We start from the raw sequence: 12,298 nt of genomic DNA on the forward strand, positions 1-12,298 counted from the left end.
GGTCCGGGAAGATCTCACGTGCCGCGGAGCGGCTGGGCCCGTGAGCCGTGGCCGCTGAGCCTGCACGTCCGGAGCCTGTGCTCCGCAACGGGAGAGGAGGCCACAGCAGAGAGAGGCCCGCGTACCGCAAAAAAAAAAAAAAAAAAAAATGCTAGGGGAAAAACAGAAAGTCATTTATTTGTATTATTGTAAGCTTTTAAAAATGATTTCCCATGAATAGGCTATTTTCCTCTTTTCTGTGTGGCTATTACCATTTTTATCTTCTGGTTGTAAAATACATGTTTGCCATTTGTCTGAAGAACAGTGCAACCCTCTCCAATCCATCACACAGCCCTGCTCTTAACCAACCTCACAGCTCATCAGGGAAGCGACTGCCTGATGAGACAGGCACGCTCAGGCCCCACGTCCTTGGGACGTGCCGGGAGCCCGGGCCCCAAGTCCACCTCCCCACAATAGCACCCAGCATCACCTGGCGCCCGGTGCAGAGGAAGGCGAAAGAGAGGTCTGCAAAGGAGACTCACCGATTTCGAAAGCAGCCGCTGTTGTTAAAGCTGTTTTCCAAGCAATTTAGTCAACTAATTTCTGGAAGGTGATTTGATTCTTTCAGCCTGATGATGCAATGAAATGGAAACCTTCAGAGAGAGAGAGAGAGAGAACACACAGGAATTCTTTCTCCTGATCACAATTCAACCTCTGTAATCTCTCAGGACTCCACTGAAGGGGTTATTGGGTATAAAGTGCCCTCTTATCGTACTTTAAAATATTCATGGTCATATTAGCCAAACTGTAGTCCACAGCTTCTGTGAGTCTTGTGACCCATACTTCAAAACTGAGAATCGAGGCTGAACTGAATCCTGTCTCTGCTGCAGAGAAAAACTGGGACTTGAGAGCTAAGTTACTCTCTCAGACTCAGCGTCCTCAACCGTAAAATGGGAAAAGATAGAAACTGCCTTACACGGCATACACACACCAACACACACACGTACAGACTTATGCACGTGCGTAAACACATATGTAAACGTAACATTTTTATTTTCTCAGCCACACCACGACTGCTTGGGCTTTAAGTGCAGAGAGTACAACTGATCTAATCACTGTCCCTGCTGGCAGCGCTTACGGGATTTTAGGAGCCACACCGGCCAGCTTTGGAGAGCCTCTTAATGGCCAAGAACCGCTGCAGGTATTCTGCCTTGACTCTGCCCACCTCCCTCTCCTCTGAGGTGGTCACAGCAGTTCCCACGGCATGGCTGGGTCTCCGCGGCACCGGGGCTCAGGAGTCTGGTAACTGCCCAGGGTCCAGTCAGCTCCGGAGTTGCTGAGCCGGGATTCAGACTGGAAGCAGGGCCCGTGTTCTTTCTATCTACTACACTTCCCCCCTGTCATAAGCACCAAACAGGAAACTCGCCGCAGATTCACCCAAGAGGAGGTTTCCGCCACCCAGAGCATTAGGACAGGCAGCGTGCCCCTCAGACTGTTGTTCCAATATACCTTGCCTCACCCAGACCCTGGAGAGCAGGTAAATCACCAGGATCCAGGCCCAGGCACAGCAGCTAGCCGGAGGGAGCATGCTCTCAGGCCCTCACCCGAGACGGCACCGCGTCCTTAAAAAAGCTGACACTCCGCTATGAACGTCACGAAGCGTGTCCGCTGAGCTCAGCCAGGTGAAAGACTTCCCTCTACCACAAAGAGCCAGAATATAGGGTCCTGGGTGCTAATCACTAGAGCCAGAGCCAAAATTCCACTCTCCAACCCTCTGAACTGTCCTCCACACTTCCGCCCTGAACCCCTCCAATCTCACGTCACCAAATCCACTTCAAAGGAATTGTCTCAACACTCATTTTGTTCAGAAGCACTCACACTTTTTGGTGTTGACTGTTTTTCTCTCTCTTGTCTTGGCCCTTCTTACCCTGTTAACATGATTACCTGGCTTTCTCCTTCCCTCTCTCGAAACTCTAGGATAATGGTCTCTAAAATTAGTCCACAGTTACTTCTTTGGAGGAGTCGCCCTTCCTCAGGACCACCCAAATCTCTTCCATGGTCTCCCAAATTTCTGCCTCGATACTTTCCTTACCTCTAAAGCTTTATATCCATATATCCCAATCAGCTCATCACCTCACACTCAGTGTTTGAAAGCCAAACTTTCCACAGTCCTCCAAAAGAGTTTCCCTTCACAATACCCCCCATCTGTTACCAAAAGCAAGATCTCCCAGTCTCAGAATTTTAAATTTCCCTCTCCTTTGCCCCTCATATGCAATCAGCTACATGTTCCATCGATTCCTTTTCTGACATGTTTTTCCCTCATTCTCTCTCTTCTCTCTTTCTGGAACTCTAAGTAGATTTATGATATAACCATCTTAATTTATCCCCCTTGTCCTTTAACCTCACTGCCATATTTTCCATGTACTTAACTGTCTGAGCTGCCCTCTCAGTGATTTTTTTTAAAGCTCTGCCTTCCAGCTCACTCCTTCTCTTCAGCTCTAATTTTCTACTTACTCTACATTTGCTGTTTTCACTTTAAATTGTTTTATTTCACAGTTAGAAGATATATTTGGTTATTTTTCATATCTGCTTCTTTCCTTATGGATTCCTTTTTATATTTATTCAGCTCATCTCTTCTTCCTTGTGGATTCCTTTTTATATTTCTTCAATTCACTAAACTCAGCCTGATTATTCTCACACCTGAAGACTTCACACGTCTGACTCTGCTGCTTGTGACTTCGTGGCAGTTACTATGGGTGTTTTGTGGTTTGGGGCTGTGAATTCCTCTTCCTTGGAACTTCACACGCAGCCTTTGAAGTTGGGTCTAAAGCGCATACCTCTAAAGATGATTGGCATTGGCCTCTGCCAGGTGCCTAGAGGTGCGAACAATCCAGGCGGACTTTGAACTAAATCCTTGGCTTCGTTTTCTTCAGACCACAGAAAGGCTGCAAATTCTGGCCCCCAGTGAAGGCTCGCCTGTGATCCCAGTTTCTGAGAAAAATTGTTTTCCCTCCACCCAGAACCAAGGCTAGCTCTTCAAGTGTCCCTCTGTGGGATGAGTGCTGTTGGTTAGTTGGTTGGTTGGTTGGTTGGTTGGTTAGTTGGTTGGTTGGCTGGCTGGCTGGCTTTAGCTCTTATATTGATGTACAGCCCCAAGTGGCTCACTCAACTCAAGCTCCTGACTACCAATGATCAGCAGACGCTCACAGGGCAGCTGTCTTCTTCGGTGCTTCCCCAATCTCTTTGTATTTTTGCTACTTTGTTCGTTTTGAACCCTGAGTATTTCTTGTCAATTGAGTCCTGCTTTTAAAACGATATTTTTTATTTATTGGTTCATCCTATTCTGGTGGGTTTCTCCATATGATATTTTTGAATATCTAGTCCATAATATTGCCAAAATTACCTTGAATAACAAATGCAGAAGTCTCTCCTAATGGCCCATCTGCTTTCCAATCTTATTTCCCTCCATTTTCCCCACCTCCTTCCTTATAACCAGGAAGCCTCCCCACTGGCCGCAAGGTCATCCAGGATCACATTTCTTCCCAAATCCACATTTCTTCCCTACTTAGAACTTCTACTTTCTTTCCTTCCACCTAACCTAGGGTTTCTCACCCTTAGCACTGTTGACATTTGGGCAGGATAATTCTTTGTTGGGGGGAAAGAGACTGTCCTGTGTACTGCAGGATGTTGAACAGCATGCCTGGCCTCTAGCCACCAGATGCCAGTAGCACCCCTCCCAGCCGTGACAACCAAAGCTGTCTCCAGACATTGTCAAACAGCCACTGGCCAGTCAAATGGCCCTTGGTTGAAAACTACTGCGGTAGAAAAATGTACACACTCTTTGAAAATCCCTGGAAATGCCTCTACTGCACCACGCTGCCCCCGATAGCCCGAACGCACACTTATGCCCCCATCGCTGTGTAATTGACCTGCAATACCAAATTCTGATCGGAGGTCAGACCGCACAGTCTAGCACTCCCGCACAGGGCACATTATTACCCTGTTATTCCACACCGTAAAAAACCCACTTCAGAATCATTTTACTTCTCATCTCACCTAGTTTCGCGGTGGGCCCAGGCAGGAGATCAAAAATATTTGTCTGATGGGACCAAAGGGAAATTTTCAATTCGATGCTTTAAAATTTTTGATCAAAATAATTCGTGTGGGGAATTTCCTGGCAGTCCACTGGCTAGGAGTCCACGCTTTCACTGCCAAAGGCCCGAGTTCGAGCCCCGGCGGGGGAACTAAGATCCCGCAAGCCACACGGCATGGCCAAAAAAAAACAAAGAAACAAAATGATTAGTGTGACTACTATATATAAAATAGATAACTAAGAAGAACCTACTGTAGAGCACAGGAAACTCTACTCAATATTCTGTAATAACACATATGGGAAAAGAATCCAAAAGAGAATAGATACATGTATGTGTATACCTGAATCACTTTGCTGTGCACCTGAAACTAACACAACACTGTAAATCAACTCTACTCCACCGTAAAATAAAAATTAAAAAAGAACCTTTTTCCATTTCCCAAACAGCTGTAAAGCCAAAGTCTTGATTCCTACAAAAGAATTACAAGTGTAAACAAAAGTATGATGGTATTATCTAAACTTCAATTGTCATTTTATCCTCAAAAATGTATTCGTGCCATAAAATTTCTAAATCAGTTAATGTAGGTCAACAATTTTTAAAAATGATTAGTGTGCGTCCATTGGCTGAGACAACTCAGCAATTAGGGGTAGGAGTGTGACAAAATTCAAATTAGTTGCTTGTGTTGATTAAAATTAAATCTGTCAATGTACTAAAATTGACTCTCAAGTACTTGACAATAAAAGCCAAGATTCTGAAAACAAAAAAGTTAAAGAGAACCTATATAAAATAGGCAGAGGATTAATTGACGCAATCCTTTGGGAAAACACTAATTATTTTCAGTAATAATTGTTATTGTTTGTAATCAAAGTGCAACTACTGATAAAAAATTAAATCTGTTAAAGTGTCCATATTGTACAATCAGCTTTAAGTTCCCAATTTTTAATAATTTCACTGAAAATTCTAAAAATGCAAATTAATAATACTGTTTGAACCACTTGAGAAACCCCATGTATTACTTGGCTGGCTTTTAGACTTGAATCAAATTTTAAATAGCCTTCCAGAGTGTTAGGAATATTTTTCTCTGTTTTTGTAAAGAAGACAAACTGGCTGATGAAAATCCGTGACTTTGGGTCACTCGGCAGCAATTAATCAAGACACATTTGAGTAAAAGTCATTGAATGGCTTATCACACAAGACATGATGAAGACATAATGATTATCAGTAAGTACAAATGTGAATAAATGGCCTAAAAATGTCAATGACACTCCATTAAATTCTAGGCACGGCGCTACATTTCTACTAGCAATATAAAGTTGACTTTAGAAAATCCCTCAACTATGTTGATATTTAAATAGAGAACTACCCTGATTTATGTGTTTTAATTTAATTTAAATCACTCTTTTTGAAGCATTATTGATGAATATGACTACACTTCTCCTTTCATTTGTGTTTATAAAATACGGAAAATTTTTCCTTAACCCTAGACTTGAAGTATTTGTGTTCATCACAAACGTTCCTGACAGTTCTCACCTTTTCAGAAACTTAAGCTCCTTTAGTATGCGGGTTTCGCACGTTAGCAAGCGTCTGAGGCTTTTAGCTGCGGGAGTGTGCACTTTAGTACAGATCATCAGGGCTAAATTCCTTATCCTCAGAACGCCCAGCAACCCAGTGAACAGAGAAAACGTTAATCCCTTGATCAGTTCCCTATATGCCCGTATTTGGTGCCACAGTCGAAACAGGACTACCTGCCTGTTTTTCTTCTCTTTAATCTGATGTTCCAGTATCACTTTCACAGGGCAGAGGAAAAGGATGGCGTCATGGGAAGGAGGGGAGAAACACAAGGCTAGTCTCACTTGTTGAGACATGATGTGATTATATCAGCAGCCAAGGAAAGGAGACATCCAAAATTCCACACAATTCTATCACCAACTAAAGAAATAAGCTGGAACGCCCTTCTGTGCATCCAGTGGCCAATTGATTCTCAGACCTCTTTCATCCCAGGTCTCTACCCTGCTCCAGTAAATTATCTGTACCGGGTTGTGGCTTCTCTCGGTCTGAGTCTCTTTCTGTGACCGTATCTGAATGGAGTCCTTGAGTCCCCTCAGACAGCCTAGTTTTTGGTGGGTCTGTCCAGACCGCCTTCCCAAAGCTGAGATTCCTGCGCATCTCTCAAGCTGCACACATCCTGATTCCCATGGATCCTCATCTCTGGGGAAAGCTAGCACACGGGCATCATAACGCTGAGGTTAATAGCCGTTTGTGTCAGGCTTGTTTCACTAAAAATATCAGCACTAGAGGAATCCCCTTAGCTTGCTGCCTGGATACCTGCCTCCACACTTCCACTTCCTACACCTTGTCTGCCTGCTTCAGACCTGACGTGGGCTCGTGATCATTACTCTCTCTCCACTCTCGTGGAGAATTTCACAAATCCTACTTTAGGAGCTGAAGTGAAGGCAAGTCACTTATATTGCTCACCTAGCTTGGAAACTGTGTCTCGTTTCTAGGACTTGGATTCTACCTTGTTAGCTGGTCAAACCAAACCATAAATCTCCATGTCCTACCATCCTTTTATCTTAGGATATTATCTTAAAGACCGGACTCTATCCCAGGTCTAAGATTTCCTTTCCATTTCTTCCAGGGGCTGCTGTCCAGTCTCTGACCCCAGGCAAGGACCCAGGACACAATCCCATCCCACCCCAACTGTGTTTCCCCCATCCAGGCCATTCTCTCCCCCTAGGTTTAGGACACCTCGCTCTACCAGGTTTATGTCCTGGCTCTACCGCTCGCTAGATAACCTTGCAATCTACTTCACTTCTTGAATGCACACTCCTCGCGTGTGGAATACCAATAACCGTCCTGACAACGCGGGGTTTTTTTTTTAAGTCACACAAAGTAACACTTAAATGCCGAGCTCAGAACCTAGCACATGACTGCAGTTTAGTAAACGTCATCTTTACACTTCTAGCTGGACATACCTACATTAACATGAGAGCACTTTCTAAAGGAGCAATGTATATTCCTAATCAAGCTTTCTCAAATATTAATGCGTGAAAGAATTAATTATGGGGCTTGTGAAATTGCAGGTCCCGCCCCTATTATTAGTTTAATTCTGTAACTCTCCATGGAACCCAGGAACCTGCACTTTAAACCACCATCCCAGGTCCTTTGGATGCGTGTGACCCGAGTGTGGAGTCAGGAGAGCATAGAGGGGCAGTCTCTTGCCTCACCTACAGGGGAGCGGGCCCTAAATGGCAACGATGACCACGGACATCGGCCGCGACTTCATATGTGTGCGCCTCGCTTCCTCCTCAAGCCACCCCGCGGCCCAGCACACCCCTCCCTAGGCTAGCGCACGCTCCAAGCACTGACCGCCACTCCCAGGCTGGAATCTCCCACTACATGCCCCACCCCAGGGCAGGGTCCTGCCGCAGAGCCTGGTCCTGGCCCCCCAGGCTCCCCCAGGCTCCTCACGGAAGCGGGTCCCATGCCCGTGAGCCTCACGCACTTTTGAGCCACATGAACTGAATCCTTGGTGATGGTGACGTGACCATCTGTGCCCCACGAGTGCCAGTTAGAGAAACCGGCTCAGGCGTATGTTCCAGTCCTGCACACAGCTTCCAGGACAAAGAAACGGGGCCCTTGCCCGGCCTGCCTTCAGCACAAAACTCAGTCTGCTTCACTTACGTGAGATCCATTGAGAGCTACCCCTTGTCTTCCTTTGTGGGGCTTGAACGGCTCTGTACACCGACTGTTGAACTTTTCTCCCATCCCTGTGACGTCCTCTGCCTCTCTCGGCTCTGCCAACACTGGGTAACTCCGGTTGGCCAACCTCAGCTTGTCCAGAGTCACACAAAACTGCATTCTCATCCCGGCTCCGGCGCTTCTTATTTTTGAAATCTTGAAGAAATTCTTTACCCTCTCAGCAACTGTGTGCTCTCATATGTACAATAGAAACCGTGTATCACAGACTTGTTCTAAGGACTAAATGACTAGAGATATAAGGTGCTCGCGGGCACCTAGAGTATAGTAAGTGGTCAATAAACATTCTTGCTCCTTCCTTCCCTCCTCTCCACCTGGTAAGGACCATGCCAGACACTGATTTTATTCTCACCTCTTAGAATTTCCTTTTTCCTCTTAAACCGTAAGGAAAGGCATCTCTGCAATAAAATGGGGACCACAGTGCTTCATCAGAGCTCACTTGTCCATCCGCACAGTGGGGGAGAGAATACCGGCCTCCTAGGTTCTGTTGGGAAAATCCAGCATCATTAACCTCTACAAAGAGCCCAACCGAATCCCAGGTCACCGTAAGATGCTCAATAAATATTAACTCCATCCCTGATTCCCTGAGACCAGAGATCTAACCCTGCCTGCCACACCCACCATGGCATCCCAGGCTTCAGAATTACATGCTCCCCTTCCCAAAGAAGAAAGGTAACCTCGCTTCCTGCAGAGCGGCAGCTGAAGCGAGCATTAGGAGAAAAGCAATCTGGCAAAACAGACGTGCACCATGTTATCAGTCGGGTTCTTTCACCGTCCCAGTAGAGTTTGCATTGTACAAGAGGAACTTGTTCACCCAAAGTCAGCCACCAGCACAGACACAGCGGGATTGAGAGGGGTAACAGCTCCTTGCCAGGGCCCTCCTTCCTCCGCCACACCCCATGCTCCAGGGGCAGGCCTCTGCTCTGACCTGGGCAGGTGCCCTCCCCACCCGGGACCATTCCATTTCTCCTTTCCTGGTGGACAGCTAAACAACAAAACACCAAAAAAAAAAAAAAAAAAAACCCCACAACTAAAAGGGCCGATTCCTTGCCTGAGGGTCAACAGAAAGCGGGGTGGGGTCCAGGAAGCAGGGCTGGAGTTGGAGAGCACGAGGACCAAGCCTCACACTAATACCTCTTCCTACTCACCGGAGACTTCACAGTGGATGAGCAGACACTCCGGTTGAACCACATGTGTGTGGCTCACGCAAACTTGAGTGCCTGTTCGACTGGAAAAAAAGAAAAAAAAAAAAAAAAAAAAAACAGCAAACGTGGGTGAACAGCTGATAGATAACTGGTAGTTTGTTTACGTTCAGTAAACACGAGCCCGTAAAGCGGACAGACCAAAAGCAGACCTTCCCACAGTATGACTCAAATTGATTTCATTATTTTTAAAATTTTTATTCTATGTTATAGCTGATTTACAATGTTGTGTTAGTTTCAGGCATACGGCAAAGTGATTTAGTTATACACATACATATATCTATTCTTTTTCAAATTCTTTTCCTATGGTTATAACAGAGCACTGAGGAGGGTTCCCTGTGCTCTACAGTAGGCCCTTGTTGATTATATATTTTATATACAGTAGTGTGTATATGTTAATGCCAAACTCTTAATTTATCCCTCCCCACCTTTCCCCTTTGATAACCATTTGTTTGTTTTCTATGTCTGTGAGTCTGTTTCGGTTCTGTAAATAAGTTCATTTGTATCATGTTTTAGATCCCACATATAAGTGATATCATACAAAGAAGATGTGGTACATATATACACAATGGAATATTACTCAGCCATAAAAAAGAATGAAATGATGCCATTTGCAGCAACATGGATGGACTGAGAGATGATCATACTCAGTGAAGGAAGTCAGATTGGTTTTATTTTAATTTGTAATCTCAGTCTAGAGTTTCTTTAAATAGTTCTTTAAATATAATGGATAGATAGATAGAAAGAGAGACAGAGACCAAAAAAGAGAGGGGGAGAGAGAGAGACAGAGACAGAATGAGAGAATGACACACTGTAAAACCCAAACCACTCCGCTCTTCCAGAGACGCCATTGCCCTCCCCTGAACCGCCCTCCGTCCACACTCCCACAGGCTCAGAGCCTAGTCAGCATTCAAGTCCTGGATTGAGAAGCTGTGGAGATGAACACCGTGCCAGCCTGGCAATAAGATTAAGTTCCAAGACGTTTCTTAAATTACCTAGTCTCACTAACTACATTCCTGCCGCTCCTGCCTGGCTGTTGAGTGAGACGCGAGCCCTGCACTGCGGCCTCCCCTCCCTGCCACTCCCTCCCCGGGACGATGCCTCCCACCAGGGGCGGCCGTCAGTTTGCTGCCACATCCACCGCCCTCACCTGCACCGCCACGAAGATGTCACCGCGGGGGCTGCTAGGGTGGGGAAAGGAAGCCACGATACCCTAATTTTGGACCTTGGCTTTTGAAGGTTTTGAAGCCATGATACCCTAATTTTGGACCTTGGCTTTGAAGGTTTTTGAAGCCATGATACCCTAATTTTGGACCTTGGCTTTTGAAGGTTTTGAAGCCATGATACCCTAATTTTGGACCTTGGCTTTTGAAGGTTTTGAAGCCATGATACCCTAATTTTGGACCTTGGCTTCTTCATTAACCAGCTGAGTGACCTTGGACACGTCATTTAATCTCTCTGAGTCTCAGGTTCCTTCGACGTAAAATGTGGGCAATAATAACAATGCCTACTTCATGGGGATGTGTGAGACTTGAATGAGATCATTTATTCAAGCACAGTGCTTAGAAATACCCCTAACTGTGAAAGGTCTGAAATTTCACCTACTTGCAAGCAAATGGGCTAGTCTGCCACAACAGGTTCACGGATGCCAGCAGAAAACACGAGGCTCCTGGGTCAGAGACAAAGGACCCTATAACTCACGGCCCTAGCAGCGGCCAGACTGCTGTCAGCGGGGCCCGTTCCCCGATTCCCACCAGGTGACGCAAAGGCCAGGGACACCTGCGCATATGGTGAGATGCACTCTAGGAGAGGAAACCAGAGCTTCGGGAACCTGAATCTTTTTTAATGGACACAAGCCTGCCTGACCTTTGCCCTGGAGGGAGATACCACCTTTATACTACTGGAGAGAAAGCTAGCCTGCCTTCTGCCCCAGAGGGAGACTCTATCTCCATCTGTCTCTGTACACAGACACCCTTGAAAAGACGTTCTGGAATAAAAGGGCATCCTGTGCTTTGCTCACAGGATGCAGAGAAACACAGGGACCCCTGGAGACCCTGACCCCCGACAAGACATATTATCTCCATGCATCTCTGCACGCTCCCCTTCTTTGCTCTTGCCATTTCTCCTGCTTGGAATTTTCCTCTTCTCCCCTCCACAGTGCAAAGCCTTTCCCCTTCATTCGAAGCACAAGCTAAATTCCCCTTCCTTGAGGAGCTTTTCCCAAACACTGCAGTCATTATAAATGCCTTCTCCGAGTCCCTTTGGTCCATCTGTGGTCCGTCTCACAAAAGCAAATCATTCTTGGTTGTCTAATTGCTTCCACAGAATTCAATACTTATCTCACGTATTCTTCTTCACTCTGAGATCAGGAATATCCCGTAGGGGGCTGTGGTAGACGCCGCTGGTGCTCCACCTGTAGCCCCGAGCCTTAACACACAGCCTGACTTCTCACTTCCCGAGGGCGCCCCTGGTGACTGCCACGTGCCCCTGAAGGCCTGAAGTGCTAGAAAATTAAGCTCCACCCCCAGCGGCCAGCAACCAGTGACCAACGATGCAAGTTGCTGCATAAATACCCCAGCTCCCTTGCTCCTTGGGTGAGTGCATTAAGCTCCAGTTACCTTCAGTGCAACCCAGCTGAATGACATACGATTTTCTGGATGGTTTCCCTTCGCTGTCTGGCTTCTTCACTCCCCTGTCCCGCGTTTTCTGAAAAGACTAGCTTCCCGATAATCTACTTGCACTAAATCCTCACCTCAGAGTCCTTTCCTAGGGAAACACAAACTAAGAGTGTCAGCAAGTTATTATTTATGGATTACACCTTGAAACTATTAAATACTCATTGACATAGAGTTTTCAGTCAAAATCTTTGTCATATTATTGTACATACAACTTCTCTGTATATAGCTTGATAATTAGAGGCTTTCTAATATTTTTGGAAGGGGGAGTCTGGAAAATAGAATCTACGTTTTGCAAAGGTGTTGACTAGAAGAACACAGAATTTCTGAAGCAACTATACAGGCACTGTCTAAAAACTCTCAGATTTGTAAGATGCTTAAATGAAGCTCCACAAGTTCAGATAGTCACTCACAAATCCTAGGACCTAAGTATATTCAGTGGTGATACTTTAGTCTTGGAAGCAGTAAATAAAAACCATTTATTCTTTTTTTTTTTTTTGCGGTACGCGGGCCTCTCACTGCTGCGGCCTCTCCCGTTGCGGAGCACAGGCTCCGGACGCGCAGGCTCAGCGGCCACGGCTCACGGGCC

This window comes from Physeter macrocephalus, chromosome 7, assembly GCF_002837175.3.
Source record: "Physeter macrocephalus isolate SW-GA chromosome 7, ASM283717v5, whole genome shotgun sequence".
In the NCBI taxonomy this organism is placed as follows: Eukaryota; Metazoa; Chordata; class Mammalia; order Artiodactyla; family Physeteridae; genus Physeter; species Physeter macrocephalus.